Source organism: Somniosus microcephalus, unplaced genomic scaffold, assembly GCF_052327205.1.
Source record: "Somniosus microcephalus isolate GS21.2 unplaced genomic scaffold, FLI_Smic_1.0 unresolved_chr3, whole genome shotgun sequence".
NCBI lineage: Eukaryota > Metazoa > Chordata > Chondrichthyes > Squaliformes > Somniosidae > Somniosus > Somniosus microcephalus.
The window spans coordinates 54,963,012-54,976,331 of NW_028225181.1; positions in this window are offsets into that span (position 1 = coordinate 54,963,012).

Sequence of the window (13,320 nt, forward strand, 5' to 3'; positions counted from 1 at the left end):
TGTCAAAAGCATGTTCGCTCTGCAATATAAACCCAACAGCACCGCGCGGTTTCATCATCAACAGGAGTTTCCTGCGGCCTTTGGGGTTTTTGTTGAGCTCCTCCATCTCTCTGAGTCACTGTGCAGACTCCAGGCGCAGTAATACACGGCCGAGTGAATCGCCCGCAGACTGGTGGACTTCAGGTTCAACTCGTTGCCATTCGGTCGCTCGGCGGTGAAACCACCCACCTTCCCCTCTGCAGTGACACTTTGTACAGTTGGGGAGTGAAAAATCAACTGCGGCTCCTGCCCCGGGAATTGTCTGTACCAGAACATTTGAGGGGTACTGGTTCTTTCCAGAGTGCATTTCAGTTCCACTCCATCCCCGGGAAATCTGGAGACAGCGTCTGGAGTCTGGCGGATAGTTTGCGAGCTCACATCTGGGAAAGAAACAGGGAGAGAGGAGGAGGTTAGTCAATTGGGACATCCGGGGCAATGGGAGTAACAAAGAGAGAAAGAGAGAAAAAAAGCGAGAGAGAGAAAGAAAGAATAATGTAAAGGAAAGTTATTAGCAAGAATTATTGTTGGGAGAAGTCCCTCACTTTGAACCAAGATCATCAGACCCAGTAACAGATACATCTTTTACTGGAAGCCACTCTTTTAATAATGAACGGAGCGAGAAAAGGAGAGTTGCTTCTGGTGAGGAGCAAACCCGCTCTTTTAAAACCATCAATGAAGAATGAAGAATGGACGGAAGTGATGCAGGATTGGACACGCCCCCTGCCTCTAGAGAACCAATCAGAATCAATGTTGTTGCTAATTACCAATGACTGGATCCTATGCCGTTAAAATTCCCAACAACGGTGCCTGATGCTCATTATTTATTTACTAATCAGAAATGCATTTATGCACATCTGGATTCCCGACGAGTCACATGCAGATTCCCAATTAGCCACATGTGACTTGTGGCTAACACATGGACAGCACTGGTCTAAAGTAAAACCTTCTGATAAGGTGAGGCAGTCGGTGTAGCAGTGTCCGGGTCACATCGGGCTGTTCATCTGTTCTATTGCCTGTTTGGGCCTATGACGATCAGGAGGATTCAAAGACTCGCCCTTGACTGGGGAACTTGCAAACAGCCCCACTTTATTCACACTGCAGTGAACCCTTTCCCCATCAGAGATAGGACTCGCTGAGCTGAAACATGAATGGCCACGGATATAGAGCTACATGGAAGAGGGATTCATTTTCTCGGTCTCCTTAATGACCCACATTATTCCGAATAAAGTTGAGAAATTAAGTATTTTGTAAAACTCATAGAATGGTGGAGCACAGAAGGAGGTCATTCGGCCCATTCAGTCTGCTCCAGCTCCATCGGAGAGCAATCCAGTTAGTCCCACTCCCCCGCTCTTTCCCCATATCCCTGCAGTTTTGCTCCTTCGAGTATTTATCCAATTCCCTTTTGAAATATGGAACACCCGCCCCCAAAAGGCTGCGGATGCTGGAGGACAATTGGAGCTCGCAAGGCTGAGTTGGATCGATTCATGTTGGGTTAGGATATCAAGGGAGATGCAGCAAAGGCGGGTTAATGAGGTTGAATTACAGATTAAAAGACAGGGCAGTCGCAAGTAGATGAATGGCCTCCTCCTGTTCCTGTTTAACAGGCTCGTGGGACTGAATGGCCTCCTTCTGTTCCTGTGTAACAGGCTCGTGGGACTGAATGGCCTCCTTCTGTTCCTGTGTAACAGGCTTGAGGGGCTGAATTTCCTCCTCCTGTTCCTGTGTAACAGGCTCGAGGGGCTGAAGGGCCTCCTCCTGTTCTTGTGTAACAGGCTCGAGGGGCTGAATGACCTCCTCCTGTTCCCGTGTAACAGGCTCGAGGGGCTGAATGGGCTCCTCCTGTTCCTGTGTAACAGGCTCGAGGGGCTGAATGGCCTCCTCCTGTTCCTGTGTAACAGGCTCGAGGGGCTGAATGGCCTCCTCCTGTTCCTGTGTTCCGATTGAACCATGTTCCGGGCACTGTTGTGTTTCATGGTCTCGAGCGCCCTCTACTGTCCCTGTGGAGAAAGTAAGCACAATGTCAGTGGGTAAATAAAAGGACTTTTAAGTAATTTCCTTCTTTCCACATTTCGTTCTATTTTTCTTTACTATCGTTCTGCAGTTCTATCTTTCTTTCCTTCTCTTATCTTCCCTGCTTCCTTCCTTCCTTTATTTATTTCCCTCTTTCATCCCATGTTTCTTTAATCCTTTCTGCCTATCGTTCTATCTTTCGTCGCTAAGCCTAACCGATCAAACCCATTGATAATCTTTAAAGACCTCTGCCAGGTCCCCCCTCAGCCTTCTCTTTGCTGGAGAAAAGAACTCCAGCCTGTTTGGCATTTCCTGATAGTTTAAACCGCTGAATTCTGGGATCATCCTTGATAATCTTTCTTTGCACTTTCTCCAGAGCCTCTATATCTAATCTCTCACTGTTATTCTAACGCACCGCCTCTTGTTGTCAAAAGCACGTTCGCTCTGCAAAATAAACCCAACAGCACCGCGCGGTTTCATCATCAACAGGAGTTTCCTGCGGCCTTTGGGGTTTTTGTTGAGCTCCTCCATCTCTCTGAGTCACTGTGCAGACTCCAGGCACAGTAATACACGGCCGAGTGATTCGCCCGCAGACTGGTGGACTTCAGGTTCAACTCGTTGCCATTCGGTCGCTCGGCGGTGAAACCACCCACCTTCCCCTCTGCAGTGACACTTTGTACAGTTGGGGAGTGAAAAATCAACTGCGGCTCCTGCCCCGGGAATTGTCTGTACCAGAACATTTGAGGGGTATTGGTGCTTTCCAGAGTGCATTTCAGTTCCACTCCATCCCCGGGAAATCTGGAGACAGCGGCTGGAGTCTGGCGGATAGTTTGCGAGCTCACATCTGGGAAAGAAACAGGGAGAGAGGAGGAGGTTAGTCAATTGGGACATCCGGGGCAATGGGAGTAACAAAGAGAGAAAGAGAGAAAAAAAGCGAGAGAGAGAGAAAGAAAGAATAATGTAAAGGAAAGTTATTAGCAAGAGTTATTGTTGGGAGAAGTCCCTCACTTTGAACCAAGATCATCAGACCCAGTAACAGATACATCTTTTACTGGAAGCCACTCTTTTAATAATGAATGGAGCGAGAAAAAGAGAGTTGCTTCTGGTGAGGAGCAAACCCGCTCTTTTAAAACCATCAATGAAGAATGAAGAATGTACGGAAGTGATGCAGGGTTGGACACGCCCCCTGCCTCTAGGGAACCAATCAGAATCAATGTGGTTGCTAATTACCAATGACTGACTGGATCTTATGCCGTTAAAATTCCCAACAACAGTGCCTGATGCTCATTATTTATTTACTAATCAGAAATGCATTTATGCACATCTGGATTCCCGATTAGTCACATGCAGATTCCCGATTAGCCATACCTTGATTCCCAATTAGCCACATGTGACTTGTGGCTAACACATGGACAGCACTGGTCTAAAGTAAAACCTTCTGATAAGGTGAGGCAGTCGGTGCAACAATATCCAGGTCACATCGGGCTGTTCATCTGTTCTATTGCCTGTTTGGGCCTGTGATGATCAGGAGGATTCAAAGACTCGCCCTTGACTGGGAAACTTGCAAACGGCCCCAGTGTATTCAGATTGCACTGAACCCTTTCCCCATCAGAGATAGGACTCGCTGAGCTGAAACATGAATGGCCACGGATATAGAGCTACATGGAAGAGGGATTCATTTTCTCGGTCTCCTTAATGACCCACATTATTCCGAATAAAGTTGAGAAATTAAGTCTTTTGTAAAACTCATAGAATGGTGGAGCACAGAAGGAGGTCATTCGGCCCATTCAGTCTGCTCCAGCTCCATCGGAGAGCAATCCAGTTAGTCTCGCTCCCCCGCTCTTTCCTCATATCCCAGCAGTTTTGCTCCTTCGAGTATTTATCCAATTCCCTTTTGAAATATGGAACACCCGCCCCCAAAAGACAGCGGATGCTGGAGGACAATTGGAGCTCGCAAGGCTCAGGTGGATCAATTCATGTTGGGTTAGGATATCAAGGGAGATGCAGCAAAGGCGGGTTAATGAGGTTGAATTACAGATTAAAAGACAGTCGCAAGTGGATGAATGGGCTCCTCCTGTTCCTGTGCAACAGGCTCGAGGGGCTGAATGGCCTCCTCCTGTTCCTGTGCAACAGGCTCGAGGGGCTGAATGGCCTCCTCCTGTTCCTGTGCAACAGGCTCCAGGGGCTGAATGGCCTCCTCCTGTTCAACAGGCTCGAGGGGCTGAATGGCCTCCTCCTGTTCCTATGCAACAGGCTCAACGGGCTGAATGTCCTCCTCCTGTTCCTGTGTACCAGGCTCAAGGGGCTGAATGGCCTCCTGTTCCTGTGTAACAGGCTCGAGGTGCTGAATGGCCTCCTCCTGTTCCTGTGCAACAGGCTCAAGGGGCTGAATGGCCTCCTCCTGTTCCTGTGCAACAGGCTCAAGGGGCTGAATGGCCTCCTCCCGTTCCTGTGTAACAGGCTTGACAGGCTGAATGGCCTCCTCGTGTTCCTGTGTAACAGGCTCGAGGGGCTGAATGGCCTCCTCCTGTTCCTGTATGACAGGCTCGAGGGGCTGAATGGCCTCCTCCTGTTCCTGTGTAACAGGCTTGACTGGCTGAATAGCCTCCTCCTGTCCCTGTGTAACAGGGTCGAGGGGCTGAATGGCCTCCTCCTGTTCCTGTGTTCTGATTGAACCGTATTCTGGGCACTGGTGGGTTTCATGGTCTAGAGCGCCCTCTACTGTCCCTGTGAAGAAATAAAGCACAATCTCACTGTGTAAAAAAGGACTTTTAATTACTGTCCTTCTTTCTACATTTCGTTCTATTTTTTTTACTCTCGTGTTGCCTTTCTATCTTCCTTTCTTTTTACTTTATTTTGTCCTTACATTATTTCTGCCTTTCTTTCCATCTTTTATTTATTTCCCTCGTTCTTCCTATCTTTGTTTCATTTATTCTTTCTATCTTTCTTCCCTACGTCTAACTGAGCAAACCCATTGATAATATTCCAAGACCTCTGTCAGGTTATCCCTCAGCCTTCTCTTATCTTGAGAAAGTAGTCCCGAGCCTGTTCATTATTTCCTGATTGCTGGAACCTCTCAATTCGGGTATCAGCCTTGATAATCTTTCTATGCACCTTCTCCAGCGCCTCTAGATCGAATCTCTCACTTTTATTCTAACCCGTCTCTTCTTGTTGTCAAAAGCATGTTCGTTCTGCAAAATAAATCCAACAGCACCGCGCGGTTTTATCTTAAACAAGGGTAACATAGAAGATAGGAGCAGGAGTAGGCCATTCGGCCCCTCGAGCCTATTCCACCATTCAATGAGATCATGGCTGATCATCCAAATTCAGTACCCTGTCCCTGCCTTCTCCCCATATCCCTTGATCCCTTTAGCCTTAAGAAATATATCCAACTCCTTCTTGAATATATTTAATGAATTGGCCTCCACTGCCTTCTGTGGTAGAGAATTCCACAGGTTCACCACTCTCTGGGTGAAGAAATTCCTCCCCATCTCAGTCCTAAATGGCTTACCCCTTATCCTTAGACTGTGACCCCTGGTTCTGGACTCCCCGACCATCGGGAACATGCTTCCTGCATCTAGTCTGTCCAGTCCTGTTAGGATTTTATAAGTTTCAATGAGATCCCCTCTCATTCTTCTAAACTCCAGTGAGTACAAGCCCAATCGAGCCAATCTCTCCTCATACGTCATACCTGCCATCCCAGGTATCAGTCTGGTGAATCTTCGCTGCACTCCCTCCATGGCAAGGACATCCTTCCTCAGGTGTTTCCTGCCACCTTTGGGGTTTTTGTTGAGCTCCTCCATCTCTCTGAGTCACTGTGAAGACTCCAGGCGCAGTAATACATGGCCAAGTGATTCGCCCGCGGGCTGGAGGACTCCAGGTTAAACTCGTGACCATTCGGTCGCTCGGCGGTAAACCCGTCCACCATCCCCTCTGGATTCACGCTTTGTGCAGTTGGGGAGAGAAACATGGACTGCGGCTCCTTCCCCGGGTCTTGTCTGTACCAGTACATGTTAGGGTTAATGGTGCCCCTCACATCGCACTTCAGTTCCACTCCATCCCCGGGAAATCTGGAGACAGAGGCGGGAGTCTGGTGGATAATCTGCGAGCTCACGTCTGGGAAAGAGAGGGTGAGAGAGGAGGATGTCAGTAAATTCGGACATTATGGGGAATGGGAGAATGAAGGAAAGAAAGAAGGAAAGAACAAACATAAAGGAAGGTTATTGAAAAAAGAGTTAATGCTGGAAATAATCGCCCTTACGGTGAAACAAGACCATCAGACCAACAACAGATACATCTTTTACTGGAAGCTTTTCTCTTAATAATGAAGGGAGCGAGAACAGGAGCGTTGTGTCTTGTGAAAAGCAAACCCGCTCTTTTCAAATCATTGAGGAAAACATGATGAGCATAAAGTGGTGATGCAGGGCTGGACAGCCCCGCCCCTCCGTCTGATTGACAGACAAAGCCCCTCCCTCTGACAGCCCCGCCCCTCCCTCTGATTGACAGACAAAGCCCCTCCCTCTGACCGCCCCGCCCCTCCCTCGCTGATTGACAGCCCCGCCCTCTGATTGACAGCCCCGCCCCTCCCTCTGATTGACAGAGAGCCCCTCCCTCTGACAACCCCGCCCCTCCCTCTTTGATTGACAGCCCCGCCCCTCCATCTGATTGACAGCCGCACCCCTCCCTCTGATTGACAGCCCCGCCCCTCCCTCTGACAGCCACGCCCCTTCCTGATTGACGGCCCCGCCCCTCCCTCTGATTGACAGCCCCGCCCCTCCCTCATTGACAGCCCCACCCCCTCCTCTGATTGAAAGCCCCGCCCCACCCTCTGATTGACAGCCCCGTCCCTCCCTCTGACAGAAAAAGCCCCTCCCTCTCTGATTGACACTGAATAGAGCAGATCATCGAATCAGAGTCATCGCGGCAGAGAAGGAGGCCATTCGGCCCATCGAGTCCGTGCCGGCTCTCTGTAGAGCAATCCAGTCTGTCCCACTCCCCCGCTCTATCCCCGGAGCCCTGCAAGTTTATTTCCCTCAAGGGCCTATCCAGTCTCCCCTTGAAAACATCGAGTGTCTCCGCTTCCACCACTTCCGTCGGCAGCGAGTTCCAGGTCCTCACCACTCGCTGCGTAAAAAAGTTTTTCCGCACATCCCCCCCGTATCTCTTGCCCAAAACCTTAAATCTGTGTCCCCTAGTCCTTGTACCATCAACTAGTGGGAACAGCCTTTCCCCGTCTACCCTATCCAAACCCAGCATAATCTTGTACACCTCTATCAAATCACCCCTCAACCTCCTTTGCTCCAATGAAAACAAATCCAGCTTCTCCAACCTGTCCATGTAGCTAAGATCCCCCATCCCCGGAACCATTCTGGTAAATCTCCTCTGCACCCTCTCAAGGGCCTTCACATCCTTCCTAAAGTGTGGTGACCAGAACTGGATGCAATACTCCAGTTGTGGCCTAACCAGCGCTTTATAAAGGTTCAGCATAACTTCTCTACTTTTGTCCTCAATCCCTCTATTTATGAAGCCCAAGATCCCATATGCTTTGCTAACCACTCTCTCAATATGTCCCGCCACCTTCAGGGACCTATGCACATTAACTCCCAGGTCCCTCTGTCCCTGCACACTCTTTAAAACCATCCCATTAAGAGTATACTGCCTCATAGACACATAGAAGATAGGAGCAGGAGTAGGCCATTCGGCCCCTCGAGCCTGTTCCGCCATTTAATGAGATCATGGCTGATCATCCAAATTCAGTACCCTGTCCCTGCCTCTCCCTGTTCCTTCTGCCAAAATGCATCACCTCACACTTCTCTGTATTAAATTCCATCTGCCACTTGTCTGCCCATTCTGCTGGCCTTTCTATGTCCTGTTGCAGTCGATTGGCATCATCCTCACTGTTTGCCACACCCCCAAGTTTGGTGTCATCGGCAAATTTAGAAATTCTACTCTGTATTCCAATATCCAGGTCATTTATATATATCAAAAAAAGCCATGGCCCCTGCACTGACCCTTGGGGAACACCACTGTCTCCCATCCCCCAGTCTGAAAAACAGCCATTTACCACAACTCGCTGTTTTCTGTCCTTAAGCCAATTCCTTATCCAAGCTGCCACTGACCCACCTGTTCCATGAGCCTCAATTTCGTTAACCAGCCTTCTATGTGGCACTTTGTCAAATGCCTTCCTAAAATCCATGTAGACAACATCCATTGCATCCCCTTCATCAATCCTCCCTGTTACTTCATCAGAACATTCAATTGGACGGGAATAGGGAGTTCCAATGGGTGCATGGACAGATTCAGAGAGCGGGCAGAGGGAGTTTAATGTGGTCAAGTTCGAAGTCTGGAATGGTTCCTGCAGATTGGAGGATAGCAAATGTAACCCCGCTATTTAAGAAAGGAGGGAGAGAGAAAACGGGGAACTACAGACCTGTTAGCCTCACATCAGTAGTTGGGAAAATGCTGGAATCTATTATAAAGGATGCAATAACTGGGCACTTAGAAACTAATAGTAAGATTGGGCAGAGACAACATGGATTTATGAAAGGGAAGTCCTGTTTGACAAACCTATTGGAGTTCTTTGAGGATGTAACTAGTGGAGTAGACAAAGGGGAACCGGTAGCTGTGGTGTATTTGGATTTTCAGAAGGCCTTCGATAAGGTCCCACACAAGAGGTTGGTGAATAACCTTAGGGCACATGGAATTGGGGGTAAAATACTAGCATGGATTGAGAATTGGTTAACAGACAGAAAACAAAGAGTAGGGATAAACAGGTCTTTTTCAGGATGGCAGGCTGTGACTAGTGGGGTACCGCAAGGATCGGTGCTTGGGCCCCAGCTATTCACAATCTATATCAATGATTTGGATGAGGGGACTAAATGTAACATTTCCAAATTTGCTGATGACACAAAGCTAGGTGGCAGTGTCAGTTGCGAAGAGGATGTGAAGAGGCTTCAAGGGGATCTCAACAGGCTCAGTGAGTGGGCGAGATCATGGCAGATGGATTATAATGTGGATAAATGTGAAGTTATCCACTTTGGTAGAAAAAAACAGAAAGACTATTTCCTAAATGGTGAAAGATTGGGGAATGCAGATGCTCAAAGGGACCTGGGTGTCCTTGTACATGAGTCACTGAAAGTGAATGCGCAGGTGCAGCAAGCCATTAGGAAGGCAAATGGTATGCTGGCCTTCATTACAAGAGGATTTGAGTACAGGAGTAAAGAAGTCTTACTCCAATTATATAGGGCATTGGTGAGACCACACCTGGAGTACTGTGTACAATTTTGGTGTCCTTACCTGAGGAAGGATATACTTGCCATAGAGGGAGTGCAACGAAGGTTCACCAGACTGGTTCCTGGGATGGCGGGACTGTCGTATGAGAAGTGATTGAGTAAACTAGGCCTGTATTCTCTTGAATTCGGAAGAATGAGAGGGGATCTCATTGAAGCACACAAAATTATTACAGGGCTTGATAGGGTGGATGCTGGGAGAATGTTTCCCTTGGCTGGGGAGTCTAGAACCAGGGGTCACAGCCTCAGGATAAAGGGTCGGCCATTCAGAACTGAGATGAGAAGAAATTTCTTCACACAGAGGGTGGAGAATCTTTGGAATTCTCTACCCCAGAGGGCTGTGGAGGCTCAGTCATTGGGTATATTCAAAACAGAAGTCGATAGATTTCTGACCAGTAAGGGCATCAAGGGAGATGGCGATAGAGCCGGTGAATGGAGTTGAGGCAGAAGATCAGCCATGATCTCATTGAATGGCGGAGCAGGCTTGAAGGGCCGAATGGCCGACTCCTGCTCCTATTTCTGATGTTCTGATCTTCTTAAGAGCTCATCAACCTTGGACCTAAGGAAGTTAGATCCGAGTATTTTCTAAAAGGTGAGAAACCAGGAACTACGGAGGAGCAATGGGATTTAAGGATCCATGCACTCAAAGTACTAAAAATAGGTACAAAAATAATTTATAAGTCTAATGGAATGTTGTCCTGTATCTCAAGTGGGCGGGAATACAAAGGGCTGGAGGTGATGTGTCAGTTGATGGGGTACGGTAGCAGAGTGGTTATGTTCCTGGTCCAGTAATCCAGAGGCCTGGGTTAATGATCTCAGAGACTTGAGTTCAAATCCCAGCACAGCAGTTGGGGAATTTCAATTCCTAGATAAATCTGGGGAAAAAAAAAAGCTAGTATCAGTAAAGATTGTTGTAAAAACCCAACTGGTTCTCTAACGTCCTTTAGGGAAGGAAATCTGCTGCCTTTACCCGGTCTGGCCTATATGTGACTCCAGACCCACAGCAATGTGGTTGGCTCTTAACTGCCCTCTGAACTGGCCCAGCAAGTCATTCAGTTGTACCAAACCACGACAACCAAATCAGCACTGTGGGAGTACCTTCACCACACGGACTGCAGCCGTTCAAGAAGGCACGTCACCACACGGACTGCAGCCGTTCAAGAAGGCATGTTACCACACGGACTGCAGGCGTTCAAGAAGGCACGTCACCACACGGACTGCAGCCGTTCAAGAAGGCACGTCACCACACGGACTGCAGCCGTTCAAGAAGGCACGTCACCGCACGGTCTGCAGCCGTTCAAGAAGGCACGTCACCACACGGACTGCAGCCGTACAAGAAGGCATGTCACCACACGGACTGCAGGCGTTCAAGAAGGCACGTCACCACACGGTCTGCAGCCGTACAAGAAGGCATGTCACCACACGGTCTGCAGCCGTACAAGAAGGCATGTCACCACACGGTCTGCAGCCGTACAAGAAGGCATGTCACCACACGGTCTACAGGCGTTCAAGAAGGCACGTCACCACACGGACTGCAGGCGTTCAAGAAGGCACGTCACCACACGGACTGCAGCGGTTCAAGAAGGCACGTCACCACACGGACTGCAGCAGTTCAAGAAGGCATGTTACCACACGGACTGCAGCAGTTCAAGAAGGCACGTCACCACACGGACTGCAGCGGTTCAAGAAGGCACGTCACCACACGGACTGCAGCAGTTCAAGAAGGCATGTCACCACACGGTCTGCAGCGGTTCAAGAAGGCATGTCACCACACGGACTGCAGCGGTTCAAGAAGGCACGTCACCACACGGACTGCAGCCGTTCAAGAAGGCACGTCACCACACGGACGGCAGCGGTTCAAGAAGGCATGTCAGCACCACAATGAGGGATGGGCTAAAATGGCGGTCTTGCCAGAAACACCCACATCCCGTGAACGAATAAACAAAGAAGTTGCACAGGGTTCTGATCAGACTCCATCTGGAGTAACTGGGTTCAGTTCTGGGCACCGTCCCTTGGGAAGGATAGGTTGGCCTTGGAATGGGTGCAGCGCAGATTCACTGGAGCGATATCGGGGCCTTAGAGGGTTAATTGCGGGAGACAGGTTGCACAAACTTGGCTTGCATCCCCTTGAGTTTTGGAGATTGAGGGGTTGAACTGACTGAGGTGTTTCAAATGTTAAAATGATTCGACAGGGACGATACAGAGAAAGTGTTTCCTCTGTTGGGCAAGTTCAGAACATCTCAAATGCGACTGAGGTACAAATCATTCAGGATTGGATAGAACGGCTTGAGGGGCTGAATGGCCTCCCCCTGTTCCTGTGTAACAGGCTCGAGGGGGCTGAATGGCCTCCTTCTGTTCCTGTGTAACAGGCTCGAGGGGTTGAATGGCCTCCTTCTGTTCCTGTGTAATAGTCTCAAGGTGCTGAATGGCCTCCTCTTGTTCCTATGTAACAGGCTCGAGGGGCTGAATGGCCTCCTCCTGTTCCTGTGTAACAGGCTCAAGGGGGCAGAATGGCCTCCTCCTGTTCTTGTGTAATAGGCTCAAGGGGGCTGAATGGCCTCCTCCTGTTCCTGTGTAACAGGCTCGAGGGGCTGAATGGCCTCCTCCTGTTCCTGTGTAACAGGCTCGAGTGGCTGAATGGCCTCCTGTTCCTGTGTAACAGGCTTGAGGGGCTGAATGGCCTCCTCCTGTCCCTATTAAACCATGTTTCAGCAACAGTAGAAACATAGAAACATAGAAGATAGGAGCAGGAGTAGGCCATTCGGCCCCTCGAGCCTGCTCCACCATTTTAATGCGATCATGGCTGATCATCCAAATTCAGTACCCTGTCCCTGCTTTCTCCCCATATCCCTTGATCCCTTTAGCCTTAAGAAATACATCTAACTCCTTCTTGAATATATTTAATGAATTGGCCTCAACTGTCTTCTGTGGTAGAGAATTCCATAGGTTCACCACTCTCTGGGTGAAGAAATTCCTCCTCATTTCAGTCCTAAATGGCTTACCCCTTATCTTTAGACTGTGACCCTGGTTCTGGACTTCCCGACCATCGGGAACATCCTTCCTGCATCTAGTCTGTCTAGTCCTGTTAGAATTTTATAGGTTTCGATGAGATCCCCTCTCATTCTTCTAAATTCCAGTGAATATAAGCCCAATCGACCCAATCTCTCCTCATACGTCATTCCTGCCATCCCAGGTATCAACCTGGTGAATCTTCGCTGCACTCTCTCCATGGCAAGAACATCCTTCCACAGATAAGGTGACCAAAACTGCACACAATACTCAAGGTGTGGTCTCACCAAGGCCCTGTACAACTGCAGCAAGACATCCTTGCTCCTGTACTCGAATCCTCTTGCTACGAAGGCCAACATACCATTTGCCTTCTTAACCGCCTGCTGCACCTGCATGCTTACCTTCAGCGACTGGTGCACAAGGACGCCCAGGGTCTCGTTGCACTTCCCCTTCTCCCAATCTATTGCCGTTTAGATAATAATCTGCCTTCCAGTTTTTGACAGTAAAGTGGATAACTTAGTGGATAAAATAGTTTTGCATGGTCCTAGAGCGCCCTCTGCTGTCCCTGTGGAGACATGAAACACAGGGTCAGTGAATAAAAATACTACCTACCTTCCTTCACAGAAATCACAGAAATCTCACAGTACAGATAGAGGCCATTTCGGCCCATCGAGCCTGCACCGACACATATCCCACCCGATCCCCGTAACCCCTACACCAACACATATCCCACCCTATCCCCGTAACCCCACGTATTTAATCCCCCTAACACTAAGGGTCAATTTTTATCATGGCCAATCAACCTAACCCCGCACATCTTTGGACTGTGGGAGGGAACCGGAGCACCCGGAGAAAACCCACGCAAACACGGGGAGAATGTGCAAACTCCACACAGACAGTCACCCGAGGCCGGATTCGAACCCGGGTCCCTGGCGCTGTGAGGCAACAGTGCTAACCACTATGCCACCGTGCA